Source organism: Acomys minous (assembly GCF_964271855.1).
Source record: "Acomys minous genome assembly, chromosome: 8".
NCBI lineage: Eukaryota > Metazoa > Chordata > Mammalia > Rodentia > Muridae > Acomys > Acomys minous.
Window position 1 is genome coordinate 67,445,838 of NC_140489.1, and position 13,972 is coordinate 67,459,809.

The 13,972-nt window shown below is 35.3% G+C and overlaps 1 protein-coding gene across 11 annotated transcripts in view; it reads left to right on the forward strand.

Moving 5' to 3' along the window:
- Positions 1 to 13,972, forward strand: part of NOVA1 (NOVA alternative splicing regulator 1) — a 136,660-nt gene that overhangs the window by 50,372 nt on the left and 72,316 nt on the right. For 3 of the 11 annotated variants that reach the window (XM_084793255.1, XM_084793247.1, XM_084793256.1), the window contains exons 2-3: positions 1,562 to 1,636; positions 4,605 to 4,706. The exons of the other annotated variants lie outside the window; for them this stretch is intronic. The gene's annotated coding sequence lies outside the window, so the exon portion shown is untranslated. The remainder of the gene's footprint in view (positions 1 to 1,561; positions 1,637 to 4,604; positions 4,707 to 13,972) is intronic. 11 annotated transcript variants of the gene reach the window in all.

Sequence of the window (13,972 nt, forward strand, 5' to 3'; positions counted from 1 at the left end):
TCTTCCCTCCACCTTAAGTGCCTTGACCTGCTGAGCCATCTCTCTGTCTCACACTTTCTTAATCTTTATATGAAGAAAAACTTAAAGACAAATCTTATGTACCTCAGATTGTTGGATGTTACTAAGAATAAATAATAAGGTAATGATGATATTTGGCCTGGTACCCATTTATATGCCTGGAAAATGACTAGTGAGAGTGACTTGCTATTTCCTTGTTTTTGTTTGTTTGTTTTTTAACATGGTATAACATGGGGAGAGGAGGAAAGGGGCACCCCAGGGGGACAGTGAGGAAGAAAGAGAGCTTAAGAGTAAGAGCTAGTACCTTGATAACCATTTTATAAACACTATTGGCTGAGGTAAGGAATTGCAAGGGAATACAAACTGGGTATTTGTTTTTTAGAATGAGCTTTGGTGATGACTGAGCACACCAGTGTTTATTGGCTACTTTACTCTGGAGGTTTCAGAAGGTCTGTGTTATCTATCCAGTTTGAATTTTAATCTCATAGTCAGTTTATACCATCTTCTCCTTGTTGCTTAATGCTGTTTAGGTGTAGACTGTCCAGTGATGTGGCAGCAGAGGAGGTTGGCATGTATTTGTTCACTTTGTTTGCTTCTGTGAGTAGAGAATAGTTTAACTCATTTCGACCCCTGTACTGGTGAATGAATGACACGCGGTGAAGTGAAAAGGCTTGCTTATTTGAGATCTATGCTGTTCCTTTCCTTCAGTCTCTGTTCCTGCCTTGCACTTGACTAGTTCCCCAGCAATCTAAGTAGCCTGAGAAACAATTGCTAGCTCTACTTGAGTATCTTCATATGTCACTGTACATGTCAGTTGGGTCATAGGGGTACCTCCCATACACACACACAGAGAAAGACAGACAGAGAGAGAGAGAGAGAGAGAGAGAGAGAGAGAGAGAAAGAGAGAGAGAGAGAGAGAGAGAGAGAAGGAGGAGGAGAGAGGAGAGGAGAATCTGCAGTAAGAGTTGCTGAAGAAGGGTCACTTATGGAAGCTATGAAAGGCCATGTCTCTTCGCCAAAAAGTCCTATCTTATCCCATCACAACGCTTTGTTCTTCTTCCTTAAGTTCCATTTTCGCTGGGTGTGTCCCAGGAAGTGTATTCTACCACCTGATCAAGCTTAATCTTTAACCTGCTTGTAGGGATTTTATACCAGGTAGTTTGGTGACTGAATTTGAAATACCATGTTTCCATGATCTTCTCTGAGAACCCAGTCAGCAGAATGTTTGTTATCCTATTTCCATAACTTGTCTTTGTTTTGGATTTATATACTTTATCTAAGCATTGACTGCATTTTATGCATAATGGCTTCATATTTCTTCTATTAGCATATACTTTTCAAGGCAGTTGACTCTTTGCTTGACTGCTTTACCCAGTACTTAGTGGGGTAGCTGAAACAGAATTAACAGTGTTTAGTTGTTGAATGAATGAATAAATCCTGTTATTCAGACTCAAAGTTCTGAAAATAGCTTTGACTTATTCCATAGTTTTTACTCTTCCAGGGATTTACATAGTATATAACTTATTGTTTGTTTGTTTTGCAGTGCTTTGCTGGATTTGAACTCAAGGCCTTACACATGCTAGGCAAGCCTCTGCCATTAAGCTAGATTCTAAACCCCGTAAGTTTTATTCTGAAAGCCCTTTTAGTATTTTAAAAGTCTATGCTCCCATAATCATGTCCTCTGTTGAATTATCCATATCTCTAATTTCATTTTCCATGATGCTGTTAGAGTCTCACACACTACTTACCTACATGCCTTTCTTAGAAGAAAATATGCTCTAATTTTTTACCACACGTGGGCCTGTCATATTCTTGTCCTTCCAGGTTTCTACATGTATGTTTGAGACTCATGCTTTCCATTATAGATTCTGGATCGTGCCCCTCTCATCTGTACCCGCACATAAAACCGTCCCTGTCCTGCTGGAAACATGCTGTAACACATCAGTATAGAACATGCCAACTTTCTCATGAGAAGCCTCTAGAAAAGTCTCCATTGAAATGATGGTGAAACACCGTACACTTTTGTCAACTCCCTAATAAATGGTGGGAGTTACCCGCCAGTTTCTTACTTCTAGAGCATATTTCACTTTAAGAAATACCGCACAATGTTCTATAATATAGCAGCATTTTGAGTTTATTTTCAGGAAAAAATGTACCTCCTTGTGGCAGTTCAAAGACTCCTTTAAAAGCATGTATACTTTTGAATTTGTGTCATCTTTTATCTTCAGAAAACTGCATTTCCAACAATTTGGGAAAATACTTTTTAAAACTAGAGCATTAATAGTGTCTTTGCAAAACATGTAATCTCTTACTGCATTTTTACAAATTTAATAATTTTTTCATATTCACGTGGGATGACAATGAAAGTGTGATGAAGGTAGTGAAATCATTTTATATAAACAGTTGAAGCCATATTTTCTGTAGCTGACATAGTTGAAAGTGAGGGTAGTAAAAGGGGAAGACCAATGTTAATACTGCATTGGAGAATACGGACTAATATAGCCAGTAGCCTCAGCAATTCCGAATAATTATTGAAGTGTACACCTTGTGATTTTAAACTTTCTAATATATGGTTCAGTGAAAGTGTCATTATGTCATAGTAAGTGAGTATGCCATACTGTAAAGAGCTCTGCTAACTTGAGTAGTCACTGGTCACTGCTAGTAATATAGTAGGCTAAGCATCAAAACACACTCCTTGTACAAGGTTTGTCTTGTTGTAAAGCATTACAAACTATAAATGGGTATTCTTACTTCACATGAGAAACAGCAGCTATTTAGACTTAGGCATTTAACTTACAAAGATTAAATCTACATATTCTGTTGAATTTTAAAATCATTCATTAGTCATTCCTGCAAATTCACCAGGGACTTTGGAGAACACATTTGAGAACCTTACAAAAGCTTATTATGGTCTGTTTCCAGTGGAAGAATTTAGGGACTCCTGTGTAATTTCACAGAATTTCTGGCTTCTGTATGCCTTATATATGAAGGCTGTACCAGGAATCCTGGGCCTTGTCTTGTAAATAAAGAGACCAGCAAACTCTATTTTTTTCTCCTTTACCACATGTCAACCCTTAAAAAAAAATGCTGTTTATTCATAATGTGTCTTAAATACAGAAAGACAAGAAAGCTGAGTGGGGAGTGGCAGTAGCTGTTTCTGGCTGTACTGAGTATATGTTTTGGTGTAAATAAATTCTTAATTAGCAAATTAGGTAAAAAATACTTGAAGTAAAGGACACGTTTTTATGACAGATTTCTTGGGCTTTCACGCAAACCACCTCAGTTTCAGAAGGAGAGTGTGTTATTTAAGTATTATGACCTGAGTCATGTCATAGTGATCAGTTCTTAGTTTGAAAGTCTTGTTCTACGTATCTTAAGAACACAAGTAACGAAGCCTCAGGCCTAACAACACAGCTGCTATGTTCCATAGATAATTTTAAGACAGTTAGTAGGTAGGTCTATCAGAGAAGAGAAAGAAATATACATATCATTACACGTATAAAATTGTTGTACTTTTTGTTCAGGCCTGCTATTAATTACTACTAACTGCCACTTTTAGTCTTATTTTTGAAATAAATATTATCAATTACATAAAATAAATAACAAAGGATAACAAGATTATAAATGTTTTTAAATATTCTTCAAAAATAAAATAAGTAATGTGAACTGTATAGAAGAGTTGAAACATAGAAATTGTAGTGGAGATTGAAATAAGGGTGCCCCTTCAGCAGGAAGGGCAAGTGGCATCTTTGAGAGAATAGTCTTCTAATTCTCTCTGGCTCAATCCAGAATGAATTGCATGTAAAGAGCATTGGTGTGGTAAATTCAAAATGCAATAACAACTTTTGCTAGTAATGAACTAAAAGCACCTTACTATCCATTAACTGACTGTTCACATGGTCCTAGGATAATGACTGTTTCTAGAGTGGAACCCAATTTAACTTTGGAAGATGGGAGTTTTTCTGTGTAAGAGATTTTAAAATTCCATAATTTGAAATAAAAATTGTCACTAGATGTTGATAACTAATCCTTTCATTACAAAGCTAAAATAATTTATAATTTTGCAGTGTCTTTTTTTTTTATTTCTCTTTGGGCATATTTGTGTGGCTTGGCTTCAAGTTTGGCATCTCAACCTGTTTTGTCTTTGATTGGTCATCTTAAAACAATACCAGTGAACTAGCTGAGTGGTAAGGGATGATACTGTATATATTTACTTATTTTAGATAAATGTCTGTTGAAACAATGTTATAAGTGGATAAATGCTCGGGTTTATTTTTTACCATGTCTTATATTTGCTTTATAATTGTGTTGTGAACTGAACAGCTGTATTCTGTTCCTTGCCGTCATCTTAACATCCAGCCTTTAAACGAATGGCGGTCATCTGTGCAGGTCTCTTGTGACTGAGTGATGTATTCTGTTTTGCTGTGGCAGTTTTCCACACAGTCGCTTTCGTTCTCAAATATGTTCATCTTCTATAGTACTTTTCACCCCTGTATGTATGTACAGGAATCACTTCACCCACCACCGAATTGCAGCCACTACTGAGGTGGAACGCAGCAACTGTTTAACAGCGCACTTTCCCCTAGGTGCTGCCAGCTGCAGAAGAAATTGTACATGGGCCCGTACAGAAGGTATTTCTCCACTGTGCCATCCGCAGAGTGACACTGACTAGGAGTACTACATAGACTGTAAGTTCCTTGTGTACCCACCGTAGACTGGAAAACCCAGTAAGAGAGAGTAACACATAGCTGGGACACGTCCTTGAGAAATCTGTGGAGGTCAGGTAAACTTACTGCTTCTCTCCCTGGCTTTAAATGTGACTGCTGATCGGTAACAAGGTGGATATCACATAGGTGGATGTACCACTTTTTGCAAATTAATTTATTATGGAGACCAAGAGAAACTAAAATATTTTCTGTAAGTTGTTCACAAACCAAAATCTAAAGGAATTAAGTTGTGTTCAAAATTTCAAGTATCCAGAGCATTCATGAGGCAGTAGAGCCATGCTGGTATTAGAGGGTACCGTTGGCCTTGCTAACCAAGGCCTGTAGGTTAGTGCTGGCGCCTCCTCTGGTGACAGTTTTGAAGCAATGCCAGTTTGTGTGATGAACATAGTAGGCTTCTTTAATTTAGAACTACCAAGTTTTATATTTAAAAAAAATATTTAGAATCCAGGCATGGGAGAAAGGAAACAATTAAATATTAAATCATAATATACTTTGGTCTCTAACTCCCATTTACTAAATGAAATTTTTGGTTGATGTAGCCAACTTTAAAAAATAGTACTTTCTTTAGTATTAGTTTGAAAAGTTTATACCTTTTATTATAAAAAAAATCATTATAATTTTTTGTTTGTACTATACTCTGTGGTTTCACTTTACTATTTTAGAAATGTTTAAAAAATTTAGTGGTGTAATTTGCTGTTTGCTTATTTTCATTTATGTATTTTTGATGAGCCTTTTGACATTTCTATGTAAAAAAAATTGGGGCCTCTTTATCTTCCTAAAGTCTTAATCACAATTACATATTGTCCCTTGATTTAGATAACTATCCATTATTAATTATAAATTGAAGATACTTATGCACACATCTGTGTCTATAGATTCTTCCTCAAACATGAATAAGGTTAATTTCAGAACAACTCAGTGAGTTAGATAGAAGAAAAGGTTTTTCTAGAGAGCCATAGAATCTTTTTGTGGAACACAGGTAGAATGCCCTGTATTCAAAATAGTATTTTTTATGTTTGCTGTGGCTTTCTTAGTTGGAATATTGTTTGTAATTGCTAACAGCTGAGTGTTGTGCATTTAGTGTCATAGGAAGACAATGGGTTTGCTCCAGAGTCTTTCTACTACTTTTGATTTTGTAGTAGAAATAGGGTATTTGGAAATGCAGTTTTTAAAAAAAAGTATGCTTATTATAATTCTCAATAACTGTTAATCAAATGAATTAGAAAAATCTTTATTTTCAGAGTAAAATTTTATTTAAATAGTACCAACATAAATATTCATTTTAAAACAATTATTTGTATAGGCTTAAGACAAAAAAATCTCTACTAAACTTAATATTTTTAAAGTATAATATAGACGTTATAGTTTTTCTCTGTCAAGAAGGGATTATAAGTTTATGAAATATTAAAATTGCTATCACTTTTACATGTTCTAAAAACATAAATTATTATTGCAGTTCATTTTTCATTAGCACTGGGAGGAATAGCTATGTTTCTTTTTTTTTTGTAAAGGTCATTAACTATCCTTGTTACATGGGACTGAGTATGTTTAGAATTATACAGGATGCTAACTTTTGTACTTAGTATGTAGTAATTTAAGTTTGACAACTTACTAGATTCAGTTTTGATCATGTGACTCTTAATATTAAAATACAGCTTTAATTTGTGCAGTTTCGATTGGGACTTTAGGTAGAAATGCATTAAGTTCATGCCTTTATTCCTTGAACTTAATGCAGATTTCCCTGCTTGAGACCTCAGGCAAACTATACCTTTGGAGCTTTTGTTACCATCACCTGGTTGAGTAGATGCAGACAGCACCTGTGTGATTGTCCTCCAGGACAATGAGCTCCTCCCCTTAACTCTGAATGGCTAGAGCTGTGCTTGGGATTACTGTAAAGTAGCATTCACTTCATTGTTTGAGAATTCAGAAATAAATATTAGGATAGAATAATTAAACCTTAATGAATATGCAAATTTATACTCTGTAATCGTCTACTTGTAATAAGAAAAATGAAGCAGATGCATAAATAAAAATTTAACTGCTGAAATGATAGGCACTCAGACACCTGTCAGTAATGTTCTGGCAACATCTAGCTTCCATGGAGAAATTTGAAAAAGCAATTTTAAACCAAAATGATCCTGATCAGAAAATAGAGGGCCCAAGATGAAAAAGGTTGGAAGGTAGATTTTATGTACCTTAAATTATTTTAAAATAATATAAGTTTTAAATATTTTTAATCCATAAATTTGAATTTTCAAATGTTATCCACAGTTTTGCAGAGGATCTTTTGAGTTAGGAACATATTTTACATTGTCCCAAACAGGTGTTAAAAAATGGTATGTTTTAAAAATAGATATGTTTTTAAAATCTTTTTCATTTTAATCAGTAGGTGAAGCAGAAAGATGACTTTGCTCCATAGCACTGCATAGACAGTTTTTTTGTAGTTCATGCTAAATGGCCAATATTTTAATTCCTTCAATTAGGAAACCCTTAGCATATTATGTGCCATTTTTGTCTTCCAAAAGATAATTTACTTTCAACACATTGATATATGCAATTAGAATTTAGATATTTTGGTAATAACTGTTGAGGTTTTTTGTTGATTGATTGATTCCAGATAGTTTTAAGTGAATCAAAGAGATAAAATTATGCTTGACTGCCCTAGTCTTTGAAATTCTTATATTATATATCAACTAATTTCTGTTTATTTTTGTGACTCTATCATTATTTTCGGTATATATATCATTACTCTGAATTTCAATGTTTTCTTTAAAAAAAACTGATGTCACAAAGCTGATTATAATACTGATTTGGCAAACATTTATTACTTTGTTGATTGAAGGATAAAAATTGCCATGTGTCTTGTTGATAATTGTGTGTAGATGTATGTATTCGTGTGTGTATCAGTTTTCTAATGTATTTTTGTAGTGCAATCTGGAATCCCAACTGTCATATGTAGCGACTTAATCAAGTGTAAATTGCTTAACAAGTTTAAGGTTTTTGTTTTGTTTTGTTTTGACTGCTAATTGAGTTTCATTACACCTACCTCACAGGGTTGTTGTGGGGAAAACAATAAACATACTTGAAAGGTTGCTTAACATCTGCCGTGTGTGCAATATTTGAAAACTGTGTGTTGCTAAAACCTTTAGTCTCCCCACCTCATTGTGTGCTAGATGAAATCCAAGTGCCTGTCACAGTATGTGCTCTGATCCTCCTTGGGTCCTCAACCTCATTCTGTGCTTCCAGACTGTGTGCAATGGATTCTCACATTTTAGTAGTTTTAAATGTGTGTGTGTGTGTGTGTGTGTGTGTGTGTGTGTGTGTGTGTGTGTGTGTGTGTTTTCACCTTTGACCACCTGAACCACTGGGGCTCTGTCCTCTGTGCAGCCAACTCACACTTAGTCCTCACTGTAGGTTTCTTTTGCAGTAAGATGACTCTAGCCCTTCCTCCTCTCATATTGTTTGTAATGGTGACCCCTCTACATGAACCTGTGCTTTTTCCTAGATTGCTATTATCACATGGGATGCTTACATGACTATTGTACATTTATTATAAAGCAAATTTGTTTTTTCTGTATTTATAAAGTGGATTCCCAGCTACCTATAACCACATCAAGGTTCCGGTTATTTACTCTGTCAGACCACTTTACGTATTATTTTGCTTCATAATCAATCAATTAAAGAAACGGACTACCCAAAAGTTTGAACCACAGTTGCATTATTCTTTCCTGTCATTGTACCTTTAGTTCCATTCTGATGATTAATTTTTCCTGTCGTGATAAAATATTGCTCATGACCTTTATCTCACTTCCTCTTTTTCTTTCTTGTTTATTTGCTACAGTTTCTTGCATTCTCTAGTGGAGTAAGAATGAAGTTGCATGTGGTGTGGGTAGGGTGGACATCTACATAAAATTTGCTCTGACTTTTTCAACTTTGTCACCCTTTTGGTCAACTCTTCCCCTTCATTGCTTTGTTCCATGGTCTCTAGTCTTCCTCTGACTTTATTATGGAGTTGCTGTGGTTCCTTGATAATCCTCTATGTATGGGGGAGAAAAGACAGTACTAATTTTTTAATAACTTTGTTAAATTGCCCTTTTATAATTTCATACATGTGTGTAATGCATAGTTTCTGTTCTCATCCCGTAGCTCCCTCATCCTCCTTATACCCACCCCCTGCCCCCCCCCGGCCCCCCCCCCCCCCCCCGTCACCTCCGACATTTATGTCTTTTGTTTTTGTCTGTTACTGAGTTTGATCAAAATGCAATCTCTTCTTATGATGAGGTTTCGATGTCTTGCTATGCTATATTGTCGGATCAGTCTCAAACTCTCTGCCTCAAGCTGTCCCATTCTGCTCTCTGAAGCTTGTAAAACACTGGCTGTAGACATTTCTTTGCTCTAACAAATCATAGGAAGTCTGTTCATTTCTAATGCCTTTACCTACTTTCTACCTCTTCATCCTTCCCTCCCCGTGCCTCCCTCCTTCCTTCCCTTCCTTTTCTTTTCTCTCTCACTCTCTCTTCTCTTGTTCTCCTCTATCTGTCTTTCTCTCTCTCGCTTTCTTTACTACTAATGAATTGCCAGCCCCCTGCCCTCCCCCACATTGTCTTACTTTAGGACAGGAAACAAACTGAATTTCCTATCTATTTCTCAAAGTATAAGCTCATGTCTGAGAATATGTACTTAAAATTTTAAAGGTGAGCTAAAACCTGCCTTGACAGTTACCATACTGATGCCTTGCCACCTTACTTCTGCTAATCATTGGAACATAGTAATCTCAGCTTTGAGCCATGGCTGAAACTAAAAATTCCTACTCAGTGTCCAACTGGGGCCATAGTAGGCACCTTGATATTCTCTGCACATCCTTTCTTTTCTGTCTTTCCATGCCTTGCCCCATGGTAATGTGTCACCAGAATGCCCTTGACCCTTCACTCCTAAACAACTCAGTTAGTCTTTATTGATCTTAGCAGCTAGAATGAATTTTTCTCTCTGTTGTGGTCTTAGAATTGTAATATATATAATCAGTACTTATGTCTTTCCTGGTGACTAAATTGTGTTTTCCAGACAGCCACTAAGTTACTTATTGGTGAATCCCTCACTGCCTGGGACTTTTATTGGTTCTGTATTGTATTTGCTGAAATACAATGCTCTATGAAAAGCTAAAGTTGAAATAGATAAATTTTGTTGCATAATTAATAAACCAGATCTTGTTTTCTTCCTTTAAAGAAATTGAGAGGCAAAGACTAACTTTATGCCTCCAGGAATTTCAACCCCTGGAGACTCTCATCCCTTTTAGAGAGCTTATTTTAGGTTTTAGTTCAGGTTTATGTAGTTTTTTTTTTTACCTCTACATTTCCATTGTTTAAAAAAATACCCTAGCTCATGGCTTTAAAAGTGACATTAGCAGTGAGTGGATTATCAAGATGATCCAGGTAACTTTAGCTACAAGTAAAAACAAATGATCACATGGATTATCCTGGTACTTTTCTTATTATGGGCTTTTTTTTTTCACTTTAAAATGCTGATGCCTTCAAATTGTATTAGTAAATATGAAAAATTACTAAATGGTAGGCTATTGGCCAACTAGAGGACTACTTGTGAGAGAATAGGAATTAGAGTCAGATTCTTTGAGGATAGGGCACTGTTTTAATCAGATTGGTATTTGGAGTAGCAGCTAAAGTAAATTGTCTGTTTGTAATGGAGCTCTAACCTTCTGTCATCCTAATTGATCATCAACAGCTGTATTATTTAGGACATATGTTCAAACAAATAATAAAAGTTAGGTAATCAAAAAATGAAGATGGTGTGGTAGTAGAGATCACTGAAAAAAAATTCTCTGTTTTAAGCTGTTTGTTTGAAAGTTTCAAATAAGTGCAGAAAATATAACAAGCAGGTAAAATTGTATTAAAGTTTAAAAATATAAATCAATCTTTAATAAACTATTCCTGTGTTTCTTATTTCCGTATTGTTGGAAGTTGTTGTATTTGAAGTTTTTTTTACTCACTTTTCCCACTATCGCTGCTGATATTCTACTATCCTGTGGCATTGTTTTATCTGTCTTCACTTGCTCATTAGGTCCTGGGGGGATGGATAGCAAATGCAGATTTTAGGCTCTGGGTCTCACTTGGAGATGGTGAGTTCTCTCTGAGTTCTCTCCTGTCAGCACACTTCTTTTCCCTGGGACGCTTTGTATTCCTTCTGTCACAGGATGAAACAAACTGTAAAATATAGCAAAGTGATTATCATTTTTAAAGAAACACTTTATTTCTGTGTCCCCCCCCTGAAAACATTGAAATAATTCATTCTATTCATTTTGCATTAGCAAAATAAATTATACTCTTTTCACTTTGAAGGCAAATTCTATGTTTTTTTTTTTAAAAAGTCAAATTTTCCATGTTTTCCTGAGTGTATTGGAGAAACCAGAAGCAGAATAATTTAGTGGGATGCATGTCATATGCACCCACTAAATTAACAAATACAAAATGTAATTGCTATGCTATATTTTGCAAGGTGTGCCATATTGAATGCACTTTAAGTATTGGGATTTTTCTGAATAAATGACTTACTCTCAATTGTGATGTATTATCGGACTTTGTCTTAGGAGTCTTATTTTAATAGATTTAATAAAATATTAAAATAATAAGTAAATAACACCAAATACTCAGTTCTTCCTTTTTAATCAGTGTTATATAGTTTCTTTTTTTTTTCTTTTTTCTTTTTTTTTTTTTTAGAATGAACTGTGAGGGTTTTTTTTTTATTAATTTATTCTTGTTACATCTCAATGGTTATCCCATCCCTTGTATCCTCCCATTCTTCCCTCCCTCCCATTTTCCCCTTATTCCCCTCCCCTATGACTGTTCCTGTGGGGCCCAGGGGTCCTGCTCAAACTAAGGCACCATCCAAGGACAATACAGGTGGTAAACTTTAAACCCCTACCCAGATCTAGCAAATGGTCAGAACTGTCTCCACAATTGAGTGGAGAGTGGGATATGACTTTCTCACGTACTCTGGTGCTATATAGTTTCTTATCCTGCTTATTTCTCATATCATGTACTCAGGAATTGACACTTGCTATCTTCCTTTAAAGATAAGAGCTTTAATCCCAATTTTCCCACTGCTACTCAGTATTCTGTCTGGGATGTCTGATACAGGTTGTGTGAAGCCAAACAAGGATCATTTTCACTTCTTCATTTATCACTGTAGAACCATTGCTCCTGCACCATGCACTTTGTGCTTACACAGGGAAGGAAGCTCCAGCTCTGACTGGGATAGCATTGCCTCCCGTCTGCACTGCAGGACTTTTTTGCCTTTTAAGACTTTCCTCCATTATGCTTTATTTTACTGATGGAACTTCAGAATTATGCTATACATAGGAGTATGGTCTTAAAACAGTTTTTTTCTTTTCTTTTTTTTTTTGTGGAAGGTAATTATTATTTTATTTACCTGTGTGCTTTCATGGGTAATAATCTTGTAAACATTTTTAAGTTCATTTAATTAATTGTGAGGGAGTTCATTCTTGGTAAATTCAATTTTCAAAAATATTGAATAGACCTCTGAAAGACCAGTATCATAATTTAAAGTCAGTCACATATTCTTCCAACTTGGTTCATCAACAGCATTACGTTAAAACAAACAAAAACAAAAACAACTTCTATGAACTGTGAATAGTAGTCTATTCAGAGAATTGCATTGGTTTTACTAATGTGAAAGCAGATTTTACTGACAAATTTTCCAGTATGTGCTGTGTCCTAAGCTTTCCTCTAGCTTATAAACTGAACTGGATCATTTAACTTCTACTTTTGCTCTTCTTTTTAAAGTAGGGTTACATGCCTCTTTCAAAAAACCATTAAAGCAGAGGATTAAAGGTTCTGATTGGCCTCTTGTTATGCCAGTCACTTGGGGACTCCCCAGAGATAAAGTGCTCTGGATGAGGTCTAACTAGAGGCTCTACCCAGCTTGATTCCATGTCTAGCAGGAGGAGCCAGTGGCTCCTGAGGAGAGTAGCTGTTCTAGTACTGTTGTTCTGGACCCTTACTGATAGCTTAAGAACTGGCCACTGAATTAAATTTTTTGCTATGTAAGTAACTATATCCTTAAAAGAGACTGGGTTTTAATATGTTCTTACTGTTTTTAGCATTTAGTAAAATTATTTCATGTCTGTTAGTGTTATATTGAAGAAAGATTACATTCTAATTATGTTCACTAAAGTAATCAATAGTCTAATTTGACATAGTTTGAGTAAATAATCCTATTTTATTTATATTTCCCCTTCATTGAGCATATATGTATGTAATTTGCCTCTATCTGCTATCTATACATTGCACATCCATACACACAAGTGTTCTTAATTTCATAAATTTATTCAATACATGTAGTTTGACTTAGTCTTTGGAAAAGGTTACATTTCGTGTTAATTTTTATGCCTTATTCAAAAATAAATGTTATTAGCTATGTTTTCTTATTTACTTTCCATACTACATTTCTGTTCATATTAAAAGTAATGTATGTTTCTTATGACATGGTATCTCCTAATAGTGTAGGACTTACTATGCTTAACTTGTATTTTGATACTTGTATAATTCTCTTCTCTTATTCATTTATTCACTTGTCCACTAGTGTCATCTAGTAAGACAGGGTGCATTGGTTTGCATGCTATGAATACAGAAACTGGATCCCCTCATGGAGCCTTAACTTTTGTGAATAAACAGGGTTGCATGAACATGCACTAGTTAAATGGGAAAATTTTAATAAACCTGATATATTATATATGAACTAAAGGTGTAAAATAAAATAAGCTGAGGACAGTAAGAAGATAGCAAGAATGGACATTTGTATTCATTAAGTTAAAAAAACAAACAAACAAAAAACTCGCTTTCTGAGCCTCAAGATATAGGCATGGTTATCATGTAGTACCAACCAGGCCAAGCTCTTTGGTAATAGTCTTAATTATTTTGGAATATTACTACTGTCCTTATTCTTTGTCAATCACAACTTCCAAGATAATCAAAAAGTTCCATCACCACTTGGCCATTATGTTTTGTGTGTGCGTGTGTGTACGCGTGTATGCACGTGCATGCGTGCATGCGTGCATGAGTGCGTGGGTGCATGTTCTGGGCTCTACACTGGACACACTGTAGCTGCCTCTCAAAATCTTCAGATGTGACTAAGAGAGAAGTCTTGTGTTTCATGTTTCAGTTCAGTGACACACAGTTAGAGTTACTCTTCACAAC